The following is an 18,751-nucleotide window of genomic DNA, read 5'->3' as shown; positions in this document are numbered from 1 at the left end:
ATAACGCCAAGGAACAGTTATGTGAAATGTACTCTAACCAATATGGGCATATGGGTTTCATCTAATCTCTTTAGAGGAAACTCAAATGCCTAACCAATTAGGTTAATTGTGTAATCTCTAAAGAGATTCCCTAAGTACACAAAACTCTGAGGGGCTGGGAACCTTGATTGACACACCCTCCAGTACTATGGCACTTGTCTTATGGTGATGGTGATGTGTCCTGTAGAAGTGGGAGCCATTAAGGTTGTTCACATTGACATCTTCCAAACCATAGGCAGTGGCTGCAGAGGGGAACAGCCTGGCCCTTAGATACCAGAGCCTTTAAAAAAGAATCTCTCTAGTACCTGCTCTTCCCAGGCTTTGGGAGTGCACAGTAAACAATCCCTCCAACCTTGGGTCCTCACAGAGTGTATTAGAACTAACAAGGACTTGCTCACTTCAGTTTCTCCTGTTAACCTGCCAGCTTTAGCTTTAGGGTTACACAGATAATGTCATAGGGATAGTTATTCAGAGTTTTGTTTCCTTGTTATTTGAAAACTGCTTTTTCTTTTAAGCTATTTATTTTGTGTGTCCACCTCCATGGGAAAGTGTTCGTTTTTATTTTTATTAACTCTTTGATGATTTCAATGCATTGTAATCATGTTCACCCAAAGCTTTTCACCCATACTCCTCTTGTATCCAGGCTTAGCTTCCCACCCCACCCCAACTTTGGGTCCTTTCTTTTTAAAAAAAAAAAAAATAATCCATGAACTCCAAATTTTGTAGTGTTCATATACTCTTTAATGTGGAACCATCCACTGGAGTGTTGAGCTACCAGGACCACACCCTTAAAGAAAACTGACCCTCTGGACCCAAGAAGCCATCAACTATTCACGACTCATCAGTTAGGGGTCAGGGCTCATGAACCTCTTCCCACTTCATGCTGGAATGTTGACTGGCTTGATCTTATGCAGGTCTTGTGCAGGCAGTCACGGCTGCCATGAGTTTATGAGTGCAGTGGTCCTGTCATGTCCAGAACATGTTTTTGCTGCACTACTCCCTCACCTCTGCCTCTCACGGCTGCCCTCAGTCTCCTTGCACAACGGTCTCTGGGGCTTGGGGAGAAAGTGTGACACAGATGTGCATTTGTGGCAGAACATTTCACAGACACTTAATCTCTGCATTCTCACTGTTTTTGAGTGTCTGTGTTAATTACAAATGGGATCTGAGTCTTGATGAGAGGGTTACATATGACTTATTTGTGGCTGAGCAGTCAACTGCACAGATACAATTGTCTGTCAAGAGTTGTACCAATCTCTGGGTATAGTAATGAAATCTAGAAGGCAGATTTATACTATGTTCATTTAGCAGAATAATAGTAGTTCACTCCTGGAGCCTGTGAGCATGGGGATTTTATTTTATTCCTAAAATACCTTTTTGGTCTACAGTTAACCTTTGTCTTAGTGTTTTACTACTGAGAAGAGACACCATGACCTTAACAACGCTTTAAAAGGAAAGCATTTAATAGGGGCTGGTTTCCAGCTTCAGAGGTTTAGTCCGTTGTTGCCATGGCAGGAAGCACGGCAGGCAGACATGGTGCTGAAGAAGGAGCTGAGAGTTCTACATCTGAGTTTGCAGGCAGCAGGAAGAGAGAAGCCTCTGGCCCTGGCTTGGGCTTTTAAAACCTCAAAATCCACACTCTATGACATATTCCCTCCAACAAGGCCACACCTATTTCAAGAAGACCTGTATCCTAATCTTTTGAAATAGAATCACTCCCTGTTAGTCTATGGCAACCATTTTCATTTAGATAACCATAACATTGTTACTCTTAGTGGGTGATTCTAGTTCTTCTGTGTTTGCATAGTCTACCCCCACAACATTGGCCACACTGTTGTCAGGAAGCTGCAAGTTCAGAGTGTGTCAACCATGTGTTGGTAGGAGGCTTCTCTGATGGAGGAAAACAACCCTTCTCTGGCTTGCTCACTGAGATGTCTGTCCTTTGCTATGATGTGGGATGCACAGATCTCAGTGCCTTCCTTTCTCAGTAAGCTTCCATCCCTAGCTGGCCCACAGAGCCTAACAAGCAGCCCCTCACTCCCTTAGCCAACTTCACCTCTTGCAGCATCTTTTTCTTTCAACCCCAAATCTACATCCACTTTTCCTCAGTGTTTAGCAGAGTTGTCAGGGGAAGGTGTTTGTTCTTATCTGAAGATTCCTGGAATCAGAGAGCTTTCCTGGAAAGCATTTTTTGAAAGCCAGAGTAGCAACTTCTTTGACCTTTGGCCCTTCTTTTCTCTGAAGTTTATTCAAGAGTGAACTCAGGGCCATTTCCCCATCTGAACTCATGAAGTACTTCACCAGCACTGTAGAATCACAAACAAGATTCAGGTCAGCAGCCACTCTACCTTCTGGCCATGCAATTGGCAGGCAGTTTAGCAGCACTGGGGAGGTGAGGCAGGGGCAGTTCAGCTTGCTAGACAACTGTAGCACTTCAAAATGTAAACTATGTAGATTGCCTATGGAGGATCAATTCTCCACAGTTCTGTCTTCTACAGGAACAGGTAGGATGGACATCCAAGCCTTAAATGTCATGCAGCACCAGTTGTAAACTAAGAGCTATGACTCCTTACGCAGAGGAATCAAATCTTGCCACCCCTCTCCTCCATGTCTTTTCCTCCCAGAACTAACATATCAGCATTGTCAAAAGTCATTCTACAGATGAGTTCTTCCTGAATCTCAGAGACACTTGGAAGCAGGGTCAGCTCTTCTGACTTCTTTCAGCAAAGTTCCCTGGGGCAGCCCTCCCCTGCCTCGCCCAACACTACACATGTAGTCTTGTGTTCCTATATATTTATTTGTCTCCAAGTAACTGGGAGAATTATCTAACATGTTCTGTGTTCTCATCCATACATTTGAACACTCATTAGATGTCTTCATTCCAGGCACCTCAGGTAAAATGAAGATGGATTGTAAAAAACTTCCCATCCCCAAGGAGCTTCTGCTCAAATGGCTTGTCATAAAGAGTGCTACCTCTGTTGAAGACAGCTCACTTGCTGTGAGCTGTGCTATGTCCCAGCTGAGGTACTTTCTAATTCCCAAGCTCCCCTGCAAATTGAACGAGTGGCCCACTTGACAGATGAAGTTGGGCCTCACCGAGAATATGGAAACAGTGGTGGCTTATTCCTGCCATTCTCCTTCACTTCGATCACACTGCAAGTAGATTTCCCAGGGTAAAACTTCACCAGCTTTTTCTCCCCAGCCTTCCATATGGGATGCACTCCTTGTTGCCAAGGTTTCTACTGCGGTCACCAGTTGTCCCTCTCAATGACTCCCCGGGATATCTCCCAGGGCCTAGGTAGAATTGAACTTCTGAACTGGTATTCCTTACGGAACCCTTACTTACCTTTGCATCTTTGCCACTTCTGACCCTCTGTAGGGAGGAGGACACTCCAAGGTGCCAAGATGGCTCAAGGTTTGTTCCCTGACTTGGTCTGATTTTTATCATTGTATTTGCTGACAAACCTATAAGACAGATGGAAAAGCCTGACCAAAATGAACAGGGTAGTGTGGACGTGTAACGTGATATAAAATCAAGACTATACAGTGAAGCTTGAAAACAAACCATGATGTTACTGCTCCTCAAGCCAGTTCTGGGTCTTTTGGTGAGTGAGGTCTACCAGGTACCCCGACTGTTTGCCTTGTCTTAAGCATCATAGTTTTAGTGACGATGCAAAATTCATTGATGTACCTTTACTGACCAGTGTGTTTGCAAGTTTGGTTCTCAAGATCAAGGATAATTCTAATTTGTAAATATGTCTAAAGTTGTTTCAGCCCTGTCAATCCCAATCTTTGTAGAGTGTTCTTCTCTCGCCTTGTCTGCTCTCCCTATGAAGCATCTGTTGAGAAGTGTTAGGGGAGTGTGGACTACGTGCAGTGCACGCCAGGTACCCTGCACCTTGCCAGTACTATCCTGCTTCACCCCAGGATCATGACTCGTGGACTCTTGTTAACAAGATGCTGAACCTAGGCCCCCTACTCATTTGGAGCAGATGTGCAGCTTGGTCTTCATGTGGGCCCCTTAACAATTGGAGCAGGGCCTGTCTCTGACGCTGTTGCCTGCTACCGGATCCCATTTCCCTAGCTGGACTGCTTGGTCGGGTCTCAGTGGGAGAGGTTGCACTTAGTCCTGTTTCAAGTTGGTGTCCCAGGGTGGGGTGGTCCCCAAGGAGGGCTTCTCTTTCTCTGAGGAGAAGGGGAGGAGATAATGGGCGGAGGGACTTGTAAGGGTGGGATTGGGAGGAGAGAAAAGAGAGAGACCTGTATGTAAACATTTACCAGGATGTAAAGTGAATAAATAAAATAATTAATGAAAAAAAAAAAAACCCATTCCCTTCTACAAATGAAGGGATACATGCAGCACAGGAAGCATAGGTCACCCTAGGTCTCATATCTGGTACATGGTATATGCTGGACTCGAACCCAGAAAGCTCTACCTGGAGCTCATATCTTTATGTTTTAATTCTCCTTTTTTATTGATTGTTTAATTTTTTATTAGATATTTTATTTACACTTCAGATGGCATCCCCTATCCCCATTCCCCCCCACCCCCCTTAGGAAACCCCTATCCCATGCCCCCTTTTCTTTTTTGCATTTATACATTTTTTTAAAATAATGTTAATCATAGGCTTTATAAGTTTGGAATTGTTCAATCAGAGGTGTTGGGAAAAGATCATTACCAATCCTACATCCGATAGGGGGTTAATTATCCTTTTTATACAGGTAATATTCCCACTGTGAGACTCATGTTCCCCCTCTGCCTGTTTTCCACTCACGCCTGACTGTGGCCCTATAGCACGGATGACAACTCCCATCATTTCTCACACACTCTGAGTTTGAATGTAAATGAAAACACATGCAAGCATGCACTCCATGCTGTCCCCGCACCGACACTCTTTGCTTTTCACTGTTTACAACCCAAGCTGCTGTGTCATTGCTTTCGGTTGACTGCCAGAACTTGAGGATAAGACTCCATTGCTGAAGACCACACACTTCAGTCACAGGACTTGGACAAATGGAGCTGGTGTTGACCTGGAAGTCTCTGCCCAATGGCTATCTCTCATAGTGTCAATGTCACAGGTGTTGTGCAAGCCTCTTGGCCAGAAAAGCCATCAGCAGTAGTCTTACCCATCTGTAAATCCTTCAATGAATGCAGCACTTGCCCTCATCAGAGCAACTTCTTTTTAAAGAGACAGGGGTTACTATAGAGGACCACAACTAATCAAGGTACAGAGAATAAGAGACTGGAATACCCTCAAGAGGGAAATCTATAGCACAACCCTGCACCCAGGTCTCAAAGGGAGAGTCAGTGTTCTTCATGGATGAACTCCTTCCAAGGTTGCTCATCTCCAAGTATGTCAGCCCTACACCCATGTGAATAAGAGCAACACTAATAGATTCAGATTATAGAGGATATAGTATATATTGTATATAATTCTATAAAATCCTATAATATTTCATATAGTAGTTATAGAAGAGGATGTGAATTTGAGAGGGAGATAGAGAGACACAGGATATGGAGGAAGGGGTGGGTATGATAAAATTCATTGTACTCAAGTATGAAATCCTAAAACAATAAAATAAAATAGGATAAAATGAAGGGGGAAATGCTACATTTTGGGAAGGCTGAGGATATGGCTTGGCTGAGAGCATTTGCCTACCACAGAGACAGCCATGGGTTTGACATCTAGGTCCACATAAACTAAGCATGGCAGCACATACCCTGAAATGCCAGCACTTAGGAGGTAGAGGCAGGAAGATCAGAAGTTCAAGGTCATTCTATTCTCCTACATAGTGAGATCAAGGCGAGCCTGAGCTGCATAAAACTATCTCAAGAGCAGAGAGCTCTTTGTGCTCCCTCCAAATTGAATCTTTCATACATTTTGTGTTTCGTGTCTGACATAATTTAACTAATTCCGTGTTTACTGGTGATCAGGTTGTTTCCGTTTGCAATCTGTTTTTGCTGCTGCTGCTGCTGATGATGATTCCTTCACTGATATCAGAACCAGCATTTCCAGGCTTCCAGCATGGACTAAGGACTGGTGGCTCTCCAGAACCCTTCTAGTTTTTGAACCAACATTGGGGCTGCTGAGGCACCCAGCACAGTGGACTGAGCCACTGTAGAAATACAGCAGCTGCTGAGTCACCTGTTTCCATAGACTAAGTAACTGCTAGGTTCTGAGCCTTTCTGGTAGGGAGTAACTGTTGTTACTGTTTCAACATGAGCTTATTTGTTAATTTACATGTGTGTATGTATATGTGTATATATGTATATGCATATATAGGAATATGCATGTGTGTATATCCACTTATGTGTCTTTGTATTATATATTATATGTATGTGCATGCATGTGTGTATATTTATCGTATTTATTCTTCTAGAGAACTCTGACCAATGCAATGCAATATTCTTATTGAATTCACATTATCATTTGTCATGAATAAGGTTGAAGTGGTTTTCTTCATTAAGCTTTGGGCAGCATGAGAAAGTTTCACAAAAAATGCAGGTACAGGGCCTCTTATCTGCACTAAACTAAAGAGTGGTCTTTTTAATCATGAAAGAGAAAAAGAAAAAAAATCAAAAGCTTATTAGCGTTAGCTTTCCATCAATATATCAAAATGCCCACAATAATTATTTTATAAAGATGAAAGGTTTGTCTTGGCTGACAGCAGTTCCTGTCCAGGATCAACTGGCCCCACTGGTTTGGGCCTATATAGCAGCACATTACAGTGGGAGCAGGTACCAGAGCAATGACAGTCACCTCATTAGCAAGAGGAGAGAGGAAGGCATAACGCCCCCTCAAGAACGTTCCCCAGTAACTTGCCCCAAAGATCCACATCCTACCTGCTGCACCACTTCCCAGCCACACTGCCTTGGGGACAATGCCTTTAACACTTTAACATTTAACATTTAACATTTAACTTTAACATTTTTCTTCTGTCCTATTTCCTGGTATGCAGATTCTGTTTCCTTAGTGCCTAGATAGCTCAAAAACTGAGTTTTAAAAAATGCTAACATATCCAACATCCCACAGATCTTCTCAAAAACACACATTAGGCTGTCACCCATCCCTGTTCTGATGCTGTGCCTGTCCTCGGAGTTCAGAAGAGTCATTTGGCTTCACTTTCCTTATCTGTGTTTAATACCAGACTCAGTATCTAGGTCCTCTCCCTTGCCCTGTTCCACGAATTCTAGCCTATTCTTTATTTGCAAAGACGGACTGGAATCTGCAAAGCATTTAATCTAAGTCATCTGATCTATGGAGGAGGCTACTGGGGAGCCTCGGCAGCAATGGGACTAAGCCAAGGCCTCCTCAATTCATGGGTAATCATATGATACCTTCACCAGGTCTGGGTCTCTGCAGCTGCTGTGGTTAGTGACAAGCAGCTGACAGAGTCAAGAGATGTTCTGAAAAGACTCCAGCCAGCCTTGCCTAAGAAGGTCATATCTACTGCTTATGGGGAAAGAGCAAGAATGTAGGCTCGAGGCTTTGGGGACACACACATACACACACACACATCCCTGGGGCTCACAGAGCCCACCCATGGGTTGCAAACAAAATCTCCAATGTGCCTGGGGCCTCTGGCAAATGTAGTGAGAGCTGGATTTTACCAGCTTCCCCTTCTAGGGCTGTGAGTACTCTAAGTGGTATGACACTTCCTTATTTGCGTCTGGAATTTATTGTCCTTTAAGCTTATTGGATAATATGGTACAGTTGCCAGATTAAAAGAGAGGCTCAGTGCACCCATGTAATTCTATTATGGCTGTATTTGATGCAAGTTATCCTGTGACTGCTCTTGGAGGCACACTCACAAGACCACGTAGACCACCTCTGTTTCCACAGAATACAGGACTAGGTGCATTTGGTGTCTGAAGATGCAGCTCCTGCATGACTCACAGGCTGACAGCCAGCTTCACTCTGTGTAAGACAGGGATAACGTGTTGGCTAAGGGTAGACAGCAGCAAAGGGGAATTTTAGAATTTAGTAGACAACATAGAAACTGATACCATCCACTAACAAACACCACTGCAGCCAGCCCAACCACAGCAAACACAGGACAGTATTCCTTCCTTCTCCATCCCTCATATACACAGCCTTTAGAATTAAAGAACTCATTGGTCCCAGAAAAGGAGGTTTCTTTCCTGAGGCTTGATTCCACATCAAGTTACAGCCTGAAACCCAACTAAAACATGTTCTGAGCATAACAGACTCAGGGATGTCCTTGGATTTATCCCAAAGGCTTCAAGACATAAGCTTCACCAAACCCCAGCCATTCAACTTCCTCCTGCCATTGTGCTGGGGATAGAAGATAGAGACCTAAGCAAGCAGAGAAACAGTGAGCTACACAGTTAAGCCTTTTCCTTGGTCCATGATTTTCTTTGGAGACAGAGTCTTACTATATTCCCTAGCTGGTATTCAACTTACTCTGTAGTTCAAGTTCAAGGCCTTGAATTTATGATCCTCCTGATCTGGCCTCAGCTTTCTCAAGTAATTGGTATTATAGCCCCATGACACTACACTTGTCACAGATGTCAAAACCTGGTCTCCAATACTCTAGTGCCCTCACCCAGTGCCGACCCTGCCCCTTCTCCTTCCTGTACTCCATCCACTCAGGATAGCCTTCTTTTCTGCACATGCCATGCTTCTCCCTGAGAGGACCTCTCAGTGCTTTCACAGGGCCTAACTGTGTGTGGATTAAGCTCTTCCTCTGTTACCTGTCGCTCTTTCCAAGACTCCTCCTTACATAGGATTTCTTCTTATAGCAAGCACTTCATTCGTCTTTGGTGTTTGGAATCCCCTGCTGTACTGGGAGGTCAATAAGGGCAGAGTCAGCTGTCTTCTTCCGACCACATCCCCTGCAGCTAGCACAGGGCAGAAAGGACAAAGCTGTGAAGACCACTCTGGCCTGGGTCATGTCTTACTCATGTGTATTCCTATTGCCTAAATAATGCAACTGTCAAATAACTGTTTGCTAGGAAAATGGAGGATGAATCAATTCTTTGTGAGCTATTAAATCAATTTTTGTGAGCTATTAAAAAATGCTCACAAAATTTAGCATTAAAATACTGAATAGAAACATAGATGTAATCTTATCACCACTGAAGTTACATTCAGGATACCACTACACACACACACACACACACACACCACACACACACACACACACACACACACATGGGGGCGGGGGGGAGGACCGAGAGACAGAGACAGACAGACAGACAGGCAGACACTGAGAGAGGCACATACAGAGTTTCTTAGTAATTCTACTGGGGGAAAGCACAGTTTCAGCCTGAGGAATTACCAGCTCTACAAAATCCAGTTGGGAATACCCACTGGGCACTGTCATTTCTCCAGACCTGGGCTGGGCTGCTTCAGTTGAGTGACTCATGACTCTAAGATCTGAGTACTTCTCATGTTCATATGGCCCTGTCTGGAAGCCCACTTTTAAACAACTATATTGATTTTTCTTTCATACACACACACACACAGAGAGAGAGAGAGAGAGAGAGAGAGAGAGAGAGAGACAGAGAGAGACAGAGACAGAGACAGAGACAGAGACAGAGAGAGACACACACCACATACACACAGCATCCTAAAGAACCTACCCCATTCAACATAATCTCATATGTGGTTCTCATAGCACCCAGATAGGGAGTAAGTTCAGATACTACATGCACACATAAACCAACAAAATCACATCCACACAGGCTTGGGCATACCCACATACATGCACATCCCCACTCTATGATAACTGTACATGTGCCATACTCACCCTTCAGAGGGCCTTAGTTGAGAAGTCCTTACTTTGAACACAGCCCTACATCCCCCTTCTCTATCCATGCTCCATCAACCAGCCCAGCCCAACATGAAGCTATTTGCCCTATGCTATGTTTTCTTTTTGAACAAGAAGGATTCAAAAGTCATGTCAGTTCCTAGAACCAGTTCCAGTGAAATCAAGTATAAGGGTAAGCTCTGCCCCGGGTCACTGCCTTTTGGCTTCTCTCTGGTGCTACAGATGGAAGCTACTCCAGGCCATTGAGCAGCTCTGCTCTAACAGACACCCTGCTAGCCCCACCCCCATCCTGTCTTACTCATCAAATGGAAGGGTTGCCCTATAAGGTTCTCCTGTTACAGAGAACGACTTACCAGTCACTGACAGATTAGTGTGTCTGTATCAGTTATATGTCTTACTGCTAAGAGAAAACACCTGGCGAAAGCAACTTGAAGGATTTATTTTGGCTCAGAGTTCAAGGGTACGGCCTTATCATTGCAGAAAGGCCACGGGAACAGGAGCTTGAGAAGACTTGTTTCATTGTGTCTACAATCAAGTAGCAGAGAGAATCAAGAAATCAATGTTCCCTGCCCCTAGAGGCATTGCAGACCTGGCTGCTGGGACACTTGTGTGCCAGTAGGTGGCAGAGCAGAGAAAAGCTGTGTATGCTCAGTGTACCCGAATGTCATTCCCCCCCACCCCCCGAAAAGAATCTGAGATGACCACCAGTCCAGCAACAGTCAAGCCTAGTGGGGCTTCCAGGATTAGAAGCAAGCAAGAGGCTAGAAGAACCTCACCTGGGACTATGGGTTCTGGCTGGGAGTGAACCGAAAACAGATGACCCTCTCAAGGTGAGCCTGAGACAATCACCAGACTGGTACCATGGGGGCCAGAGAGAGAGCTAGCCTGAGATAAACACCAAGCTGGCAGCACACAGGCCTTGGTGGGGGCATGTTTGAGATGATCCCTACCCAGCACCGAAACACTCAAGTGGGGCATAGCACTCCTGAACTCGTTCTTGAGATGACCCCAGACATTCAGACCCTGGCACCATTAAGAGGAGCAAGCAAGTGATGGAGAAATAAAGAGAAAGATAAACAGAAGAGGGGCAGATCTGGAGACTCCAGGGTAGTGAGGAACAGCCTGTTGTGAGTAGCTGGTGATGTCATCTGAGACCATGGGGGTGGGGTTGTGCCTCTGGATCCATGACCCTGCAGTAGCAGAGGTCTGTTACCATCCAAAGTTCAGGTGGACTTCCTTGGTCTGGGATGATACCTGGGACAGGTATCTAAAATGACCCCACCCCTTGCAAAGTGGTCTCCATAGCACACACAATTTATACCAGCCTGCTCATGCCAATTGTCAGACACTGATGCTCCATCAGAAACTGTAGGTCATCTGGTGTGTATGGAAGATGGATCAGGTTCTTAGAAACATCCCACCCTTTGACATGAAGGGCCTGAACACTTGGAATTGGGCATACACAGGATCCTAGCACCAGATCACTGAGAATACCCAGATTCGACTCTAGTTTGCTGACCTCTTTCCCCATTTTCTAGTCTCTAACAAGAGCTAAGGGTCTGTCTGTTTGTTCATTGCCAGTCTCTACTACCTGGGAACAGGGCTTCGGCTCAGAAAGCATTGGGTACCTGAGTACCATCAGTGACAGTTCAGTCTCTCTTTCTGGGTTGCCACTGCTGTTCCTGCATGTCTTGTAAGTAAAGGACATGTCCAAGCTAACATAGTGGCTCAGTGGATCTGACTGTGGTAGCTGCCAACATATGCTATACTGTCTTAACAAGTTCCCTAGACCCTCTAGTTCTAGAAACCATGCTGTTCAACTACTGTCCAGATGTGCACAGCCAGGAGGAGGAGGGATCAAAGAAGGAACTTGGGCTCATCCAGTATAGGCCATCCTTTCAGCCCTGGCAGGGAGGGTTGCAACATCAAGCATGGCTGCCTTGAGTGATGATGGTAGTATTATAATAGTATGCATATTGACTTTTGGACAGTATATAGTCACCCAGAATTGTCAGTTGATTACAACCACTTTCTTTTGAGGGTTTCCCTACAGGGATTCCTTTCTATTTTGTGGCCAGATTGGGCCACATAATCCTTGGCATTTTGAGGACAGGCGTCCAGTTTATACCCAGACAATGACATTCTAAGAGCTGTCTTTCAAATGACACGAGCTCCCTGTTACAGACAATCTGGACCTCTCCACTGTCTTAGGGCCCTGGAGCCCAGAATTTCACTCTGATGTTGGGGCTCACCCTATGCTCCACACAGCATGCTTTGCCTCCAACATTTCTGGTTCCATAGGTTCTTCCAGGCCCCAGTAGCTACACCTCTTACATTGCACCCTGGACATGGCCACACAAAGCACCCATGGTTCTTCGTAGTCTGCTGCATCGTCCAGAACATTGGCTACATGCAATAAGCCTGAGGCCACAGGCTTTGGCCAAGGTGTAGGAATTCAGTTGCAGTTATTACTTAATTGAGTCTGAAGTGGTCTCCCAATGCCTGCCAAGATCTAGCTCACTTATGAGTGCCAAACTGTGAATTAAGTGGGGCCCGATGATGGCAATCAGCACCTTTCACAACTCCTGTGGCACTAATCTAAATCTTCAGGGAGGCAATGTTATCTAATGGTTCCTTTCTTAATGGCCATTCCAGAAGCTTCCAGGTGGCTTTTTATTGTGTCTTAGGCCAGAAGCAGAGGGAAAAATGCAGTTATCTGAACAAGCATTTCTACCACTTTTTACACACTTGAAACAACAACAACAAAATAATTGTTATGTTCTCTGGACCTTGTCATCCCACTGGGAGTCAGACCAGACCTGGGCCAAGACTTTATTCCCTCCCTTTCCTGTGGGGCTCCACTCTAACACAAAAGTTGTGATGACTTTTCTAGTGCGGACTTACCTTCATCATCTCAAGGCTTGGACCCAACATTCCCCAAAAGTGAGTAGGACTCATCTTTCCACTGAGGTGGTTCTTAAGTAAATGGCCATAGGTTCACTTTGGGTGTGTAGAGGTGTGGGGGCGGGGTAGGTGAAAGTCTCTTAGTGAGGGTGATGCTTTCCCTCTGGGATGTTCCTTTCTTCTATGGTACATAAAGTCTCACACAGGGAGCTATGCGGCCCACTGCCACTGTGGTTTTCAGCTACCTGGATGAAAGCCGGCTCTCAGCTGCCATCTGGAAGTCTAGTCTGGCATTTCCACTGAGTCAGCAGTGAGAGCCATTACCTTGTGCAGCTTCCATCAACTGTGGTAATTGACTGGACAAACTCCTCAGATCCAGGCAAGAACAGGTCCTTTTCCCTCAGCAGCCCAAGCTATTGTGCACCTTATTCCCAGTTATTTGTCTGGTCACCCTGAAGGCAGGTAGAGGCAGATTCCAATGGGAGCATATACAATACTACAAGCCACGGGTTTATGGGCTGTCTTCAATCAAATGAGAGAATGCTAGACTTTCACTGGTCATTTCTGAAGGTCTAGAGAATCAAAAAAATCTGAAATTTCAAGGGTTATACATTAATCAACATAGCTGAAAGACAAGTCAGTAGTTTGTCTTTTTCTACCTATGGGTCTTCATTGACTCTTCCTTTAAATTCTTACCATTTTGTTGAATATCACTAAATTCACATACCACAGTATAGAATTCACTTAGCTCATCTGTGCTTTACACACATAACTTAATGTGAATCTCATACAATATTTTTAATGTACCTACATGATCTATCATATGAGGTCAGAAGTAGAACTTTCCATGTGTGATGTCATGTCTAGATCAAAAAGTTTCAAAGTGAAGATAATTTGGATTTTAGACTTTCAGGTAAAAGATGCTCCACCCACAGTGCAATGGGGTCAGTATTACCTCTCATCACAGCACAAGGTAACTCCCATTTTCTATTTTCCCTAAGAGGAAAAACAGTCATAACATTTCCAACATAGTCGGAGAACTACCTTACCTGTATAAACTCTGTCTCCAAGGTAAGTTGTACCACAAATGGGATGGTTTACACTCCAGTGGGCCGTGGAAAATATATCTGTAATTTTCAATACTATCCAATTAACTGAAATTGTACTAATTTTTACATACAATTGTTCAAGCCATACTATTACTTAATATTTCATTGAAAGTATCATGAAGATCATACTTTTCTCCAGCACAGCTGTGTTGCTTATGACTTTGCCAATCTTTTTCTCTTTAAACCACTGAACTGGCACCTTGAAGGATCATAAAACAAAAATTACTGAATCTTTATTTTAGATATTTTCCCCATGTATGTACAATACCGCTGTAGTTATTTTAGATGTCAGTTATCGTCAGCAGTGTCTGTGAAGTTCCTAATTGACACCAACGTCTTAATCTTCAGAAGTAAAAGTAGCGTGTCCTCATTTAAGTCGGGTTGTGACATTTTCCTTTTAATTCCGATGTTAACCTCCATAAGTTGTAGTATATTAACATATTTTCCATTTATGTTGATTTGATATAAAATGAATAAATTCTCTCTTCAAAAATGCTACACTGTGAGTAAATGAATACCATGCTGTGTATCGCTAGGTGATACGAAAGAACATAAGTAAGTTGAAATAAATAAATAAATAAATAAGTAAATAAATAAATAAATAAATAGACAGCGTGACCAAAGCAACTTGGGAAGAAAGAGTTTATCTGTTTTACTCTTCTATGTCACTGCTCACCATTGAAGGCAGTCAGAACAGGAACTCAAATATGGCCAGAACCTGGGGGCATGAGCTGATGACCAAGCCATGGGGGAATGCTGCACAGAGGTTTGCCCCATGGCTTGCTTAGCTTGCTTTCTTACAGAAGCCAGAGTCTTCAGCCCTAGAGTGGCCCCACCCACAAGGGGATGAGCCCTCCCACAGCAATCACTAATTGGGAAAGTACCCCACAGGCTTGCCTGCAGCCTGATCTTATGGATGCATTTTCTCAATTAAGGCTCCCTCCTCTCAGATGATTCTAGCTTGTGCCAAGCTGACCTGAAACTAGCCAGGACAGACACAGTAATGCCCCTCTCCCCCAAAACCCCTACCCCATATGCCGGCGTTTGAATAGCTGGCCAAACTGAAAACTGGAAAACAACAACAACTGATATTGAAGTGCATCTCAATTACACTGAAACTGGATGGTAGTAAAACGCTCATCAAAGCTCTGCCCCAAGGCTCGGTGCAGTAAATTGGCAGAAGGGAGGAGCAACTGAGAACCAACCCAAGAAGTAAGAGCTTGCAGCTCAAGGCCTGTGAGCCTTCGGTGCAGAGGAGAACTTTGGGCTGGAGTCAGAAAAGGGGGCACCAGCAGAGAGAAGCTTGTTGTTTTTTGCTTTGGGAGTTTTGAGGCTTTTGGTTTGGTTTGGTTTTGATTTTTGGTTTTTGGTTTTTCTTTCTTCTTTTCTCATTTGAAAAGGATGCCTCGATTTCCTGGGGTCAGTTACAGTAAAGTAAAAACCCAGTCTCAATGAAGAACTGAGCACTTGAGATTATCATGTGAAAGCAAGACAACATGCTTTTCGCTGCTCACAACCCCTCTAATAGATGCAACTTGAGAGCAATTGCTAAGAGCGAAGCCAGCTGGCCAGCTGCTGTGCAGCAGGAGATGCGCTGAGACTTGCAGTCTGAGCGCTGTTGCCTACTTTATATAGAAGCCACCAAGCCACTGAGTGTTTCAGAAGCGGAAGAATTTACCCCTCGCTAGTGATCAAATTGGAAATCAAATAAACATTCACAACATTCATTCTTTTATCTTCACCCTTTCTCCTTTCTGATGACAACTTCTTTTAAAAAAATTAATCCAAGTAGCCCACATTTAACTGACACATAGAATTGCTCATATTTATGGGGTATCATGTCATGTTTGGAATATACATACAGTGTATGTCTGAACCCTCAAATATTTATTATATCATGTATGGTGGAAACACTCAAAACCCTTTCTAGCTTTTAAAACCATCATGCAAGTGTCATGTGTAGTCTTCTTGTTCTGTAGCACACAGGAACAATTTTCCTCCTTTGTGAAAAACAGTGACCAGTGATCAGCTTCTCCCCAGCTCTCAGGATTTCCTAAGGGCCTTGAGGTACAGGGCCTTTGGAGGCCTGGGTACCCAGAGCACAGGGGTGGTGGGCAGGTCTCAGCACTAAGGTTTGCTTGTGTGGTTTTATCATATCACAGTGATTCTTCAGTAAGCAGAGAAAGAGAAAAGGCCAGGAAACCATTTCAACTCTCCCTTGTGTCTTATTTTTACTTTATAAATGATGAACATTGACAAAGAACATTCTAGAAAAGGAAGTAGACCACAACAATGAAAGAGAGGCGGGGGAGAGCAGTTAGTGTGTGAGAAACACCATACCATCTTGAAGAGAGAAGAAGGCTCAAACTCTCATCTCTTTTGGAGCTGATTGCTCGAGGAGGAGAGCAAGCTCAGTATGTATTCCTTCCTGGAAATCTACCCAACACAGGAGGCACAATGTATGGTTACTATGGTAACCACCGTAGTGAGGTACTAGCATGTGGCTGGGCCCATACTATGTGTCTTCCACATCCTTTCTGGTTTCTCCAAATGCTTGAGAGAGCAGTTTGTGAGCATCTTTGGAACACAAGATCTTTAAGCTCTGACCTCGGCCCTGGTATGCCTGCCCCAGCACTTTCTGGACTCCAGAGCTCTGAGGAGTGAGCGCTGTTGACTCCTGCTAAGACAGCAAACCTCCGCCTACATTTTAAGCTTATGTGTGTGAAAATGCAGGGGTATTGTAGAGGCTTCTTTTTTTTTACAACTCCACAGAAGAGCCTCTGAAAATTCTGGACTGGCAAAGAGTGTCGTTATCCTTGGAACAGAAGTCAGTCTCCACTCTCTTCTCTCTGCCTTCCCTTTTCTCCTGTTTTGTTGATAAACATATAACCCTGCACCTGCTGGCCACTCATCTGATGCTGTAAATCTATTTTGCTGAGATGGTGCCTCTGGTGGTTTGAATAAGAATGTCCCCTATAGACTCATGTATTTGAATGCTTAGGGAGTAGCACTATTTGTTTGAGTGACTTTGACCTTGTTGAAGGATGTCACTAAGGGTGGGCTTTGAGGTTTCAAAAGCCCAAGCCAGGCCCAGTAACTCTGTTTTTCTGCTGCCTGCAGATCCGGATGTAGAACTCTCAGCTGCCTCTCCAGCAATGTCTGTCTGGGTGATGCTATGTGTCCTGCCATGTCCACAATGGACTAAACCTCCAGCACTGTAAGCCAGGCCCAATTAAATCCATTCTTTTCTAAGAGTTGCCTTGGTCATGGTGTCTCTTCACTGCAATAGGATACTGACTAAGACAGCATCCTTTGTTAGATGCTGTACATGGCATAACTATGAATTAGGGCATATCCCGCCAAGAGCTCTTGCCATGCCATTTCATGACAATTAATTTTGCATAGATTGCTTCTGAAAGTCACTCACAAAAACACCAGGTGACCACTCCTTTAGCCCCATTTACAAGTACTGAAGCTAAAGTCCAGTGCCAGTTTCCTCAAGCAACATTCTGGGGACAGTCCACATCTGTCTGATTCTGGTGCTGTGAAGACTAGTTTTTGTATTAGCACTTTAGGGTCATGTGAGAAGAGGAAATCTTAGTTGAGAAGATGCCTCCATATGATCGGTCTGTTGGAAAATCTCTAGGGCATTTTTTTTGTTTGATGACTAAGATGCCCAGCCTACTGTGGTTGGTGCCACCTCTAGGCAGGTAGTCTTGGGTGGTATAAGAAAGCAGGATGGACAAGCCATGGAGAGCAAACTAGTGAGCAGTAAACCACAGCCTCTGCATCAGCTCCTGCCCTTAGGTTCCTGCCCTGAGTCCATGACCTAACATCCTTGGATGATAGAATGGGATGTGGAAGAAGTGAAATTAACCCTTTGCTCCCCAGATTGCTTGTGGTCATGGTGCTTTATCACAGAAATAGAAATCCTAGCCAAGACAGGACAAGCTTTGAACAGATTGCTGTTGATTCTGCCATACACATATATCCTGGCTGAAAAACTTACTAGCTGTACAAAAAGGCCTAAAACAAGCCAAGAAGTTACCCAGTAGACTGGCAGGGACCTGAATAGCAGGCGCAATGGCAACCACTGCAGTTTCACTTATCCATTGATTTACTCCCTAATTATACACAAAGAACATTCTGTATACTAGTATCCCTCCAGATGTGAACAAGCCAGACCCACTTCCTGCCTCACACTGAAGTACCAAGGAAAATGAAATTTTATTAATTGACCAGTCCAGGTTGATGTCTTTGTCCTTAGCTTCTTCTCCTTCCCGTCTTCCCTAACCCACCTCCACTTTCTTTTTATGGTTTGAGGGTTTAAACTCAGAGCTACGTGCACACTAGGCAATCTATCACAGAGCCACCCCCCTAGCCCTGCTGCCTTGCCTATCTTTGTTTCTAACAGACCTCCATATATGGTCATGGTCCAAAAGTATAAGACTCAAATGCCTATTCACCCATCAAACCAATCTTTTCTCTGTCTACATCATCTTAGCATATTTGTGCTGAAAGTGGCTTTAGAAATCATTCGATGGCTCCTATTTGTTTCACAAGTGAGGAACTCAAAGGCCCACAGAGGTGACCCTACACAGATGGGGCAGACAGCGAAGGTCCTCCTATCCCCCAACATCTGACCATTTGTGCCACTGTGGGACAGACCTCCCAAGCACATATTTTACTCTCATTGTGCTCTAGACTTCTTTCGGGAAAAGACATGTGGAAAGTCTCCTTAGACTATATTTTAGCTCCCTAGAGCCGAGCCTACTGCCTTTCAGCTAGCATACCAGAGCGAGAATGCCACCATAAAAGACAAAAATATAATAAAATAATGGTCTAAAGGCCAGGAAATGGCCAGATTTGTCAGTCCAGGGCAGAGACAGGAAGACATGAATGTA

General features: G+C 44.2%; 1 long non-coding RNA gene and 1 pseudogene across 1 annotated transcript; one reads left to right on the top strand and one right to left on the bottom strand.

Moving 5' to 3' along the window:
- Positions 1 to 6,521: 6,521 nt before the first annotated feature.
- LOC143443194 (uncharacterized) lies at positions 6,522 to 10,212 on the bottom strand. Its single transcript, XR_013111959.1, has 3 exons — positions 9,814 to 10,212; positions 8,756 to 8,902; positions 6,522 to 7,958 (listed from the first exon to the last, which is right to left on the bottom strand). It is a non-coding gene; the product is annotated as an uncharacterized LOC143443194 (long non-coding RNA).
- Positions 10,213 to 10,399: 187 nt separating this feature from the next.
- LOC117714458 (small nucleolar RNA SNORA17) lies at positions 10,400 to 10,551 on the top strand (annotated as a pseudogene).
- Positions 10,552 to 18,751: the final 8,200 nt, after the last annotated feature.

The sequence above is a fragment of the Arvicanthis niloticus genome, chromosome 8, assembly GCF_011762505.2.
Source record: "Arvicanthis niloticus isolate mArvNil1 chromosome 8, mArvNil1.pat.X, whole genome shotgun sequence".
Taxonomy (NCBI): Eukaryota; Metazoa; Chordata; class Mammalia; order Rodentia; family Muridae; genus Arvicanthis; species Arvicanthis niloticus.
Note: the sequence above shows the minus strand (reverse complement) of the source record. Positions and strands in the feature narration are given on the sequence as shown.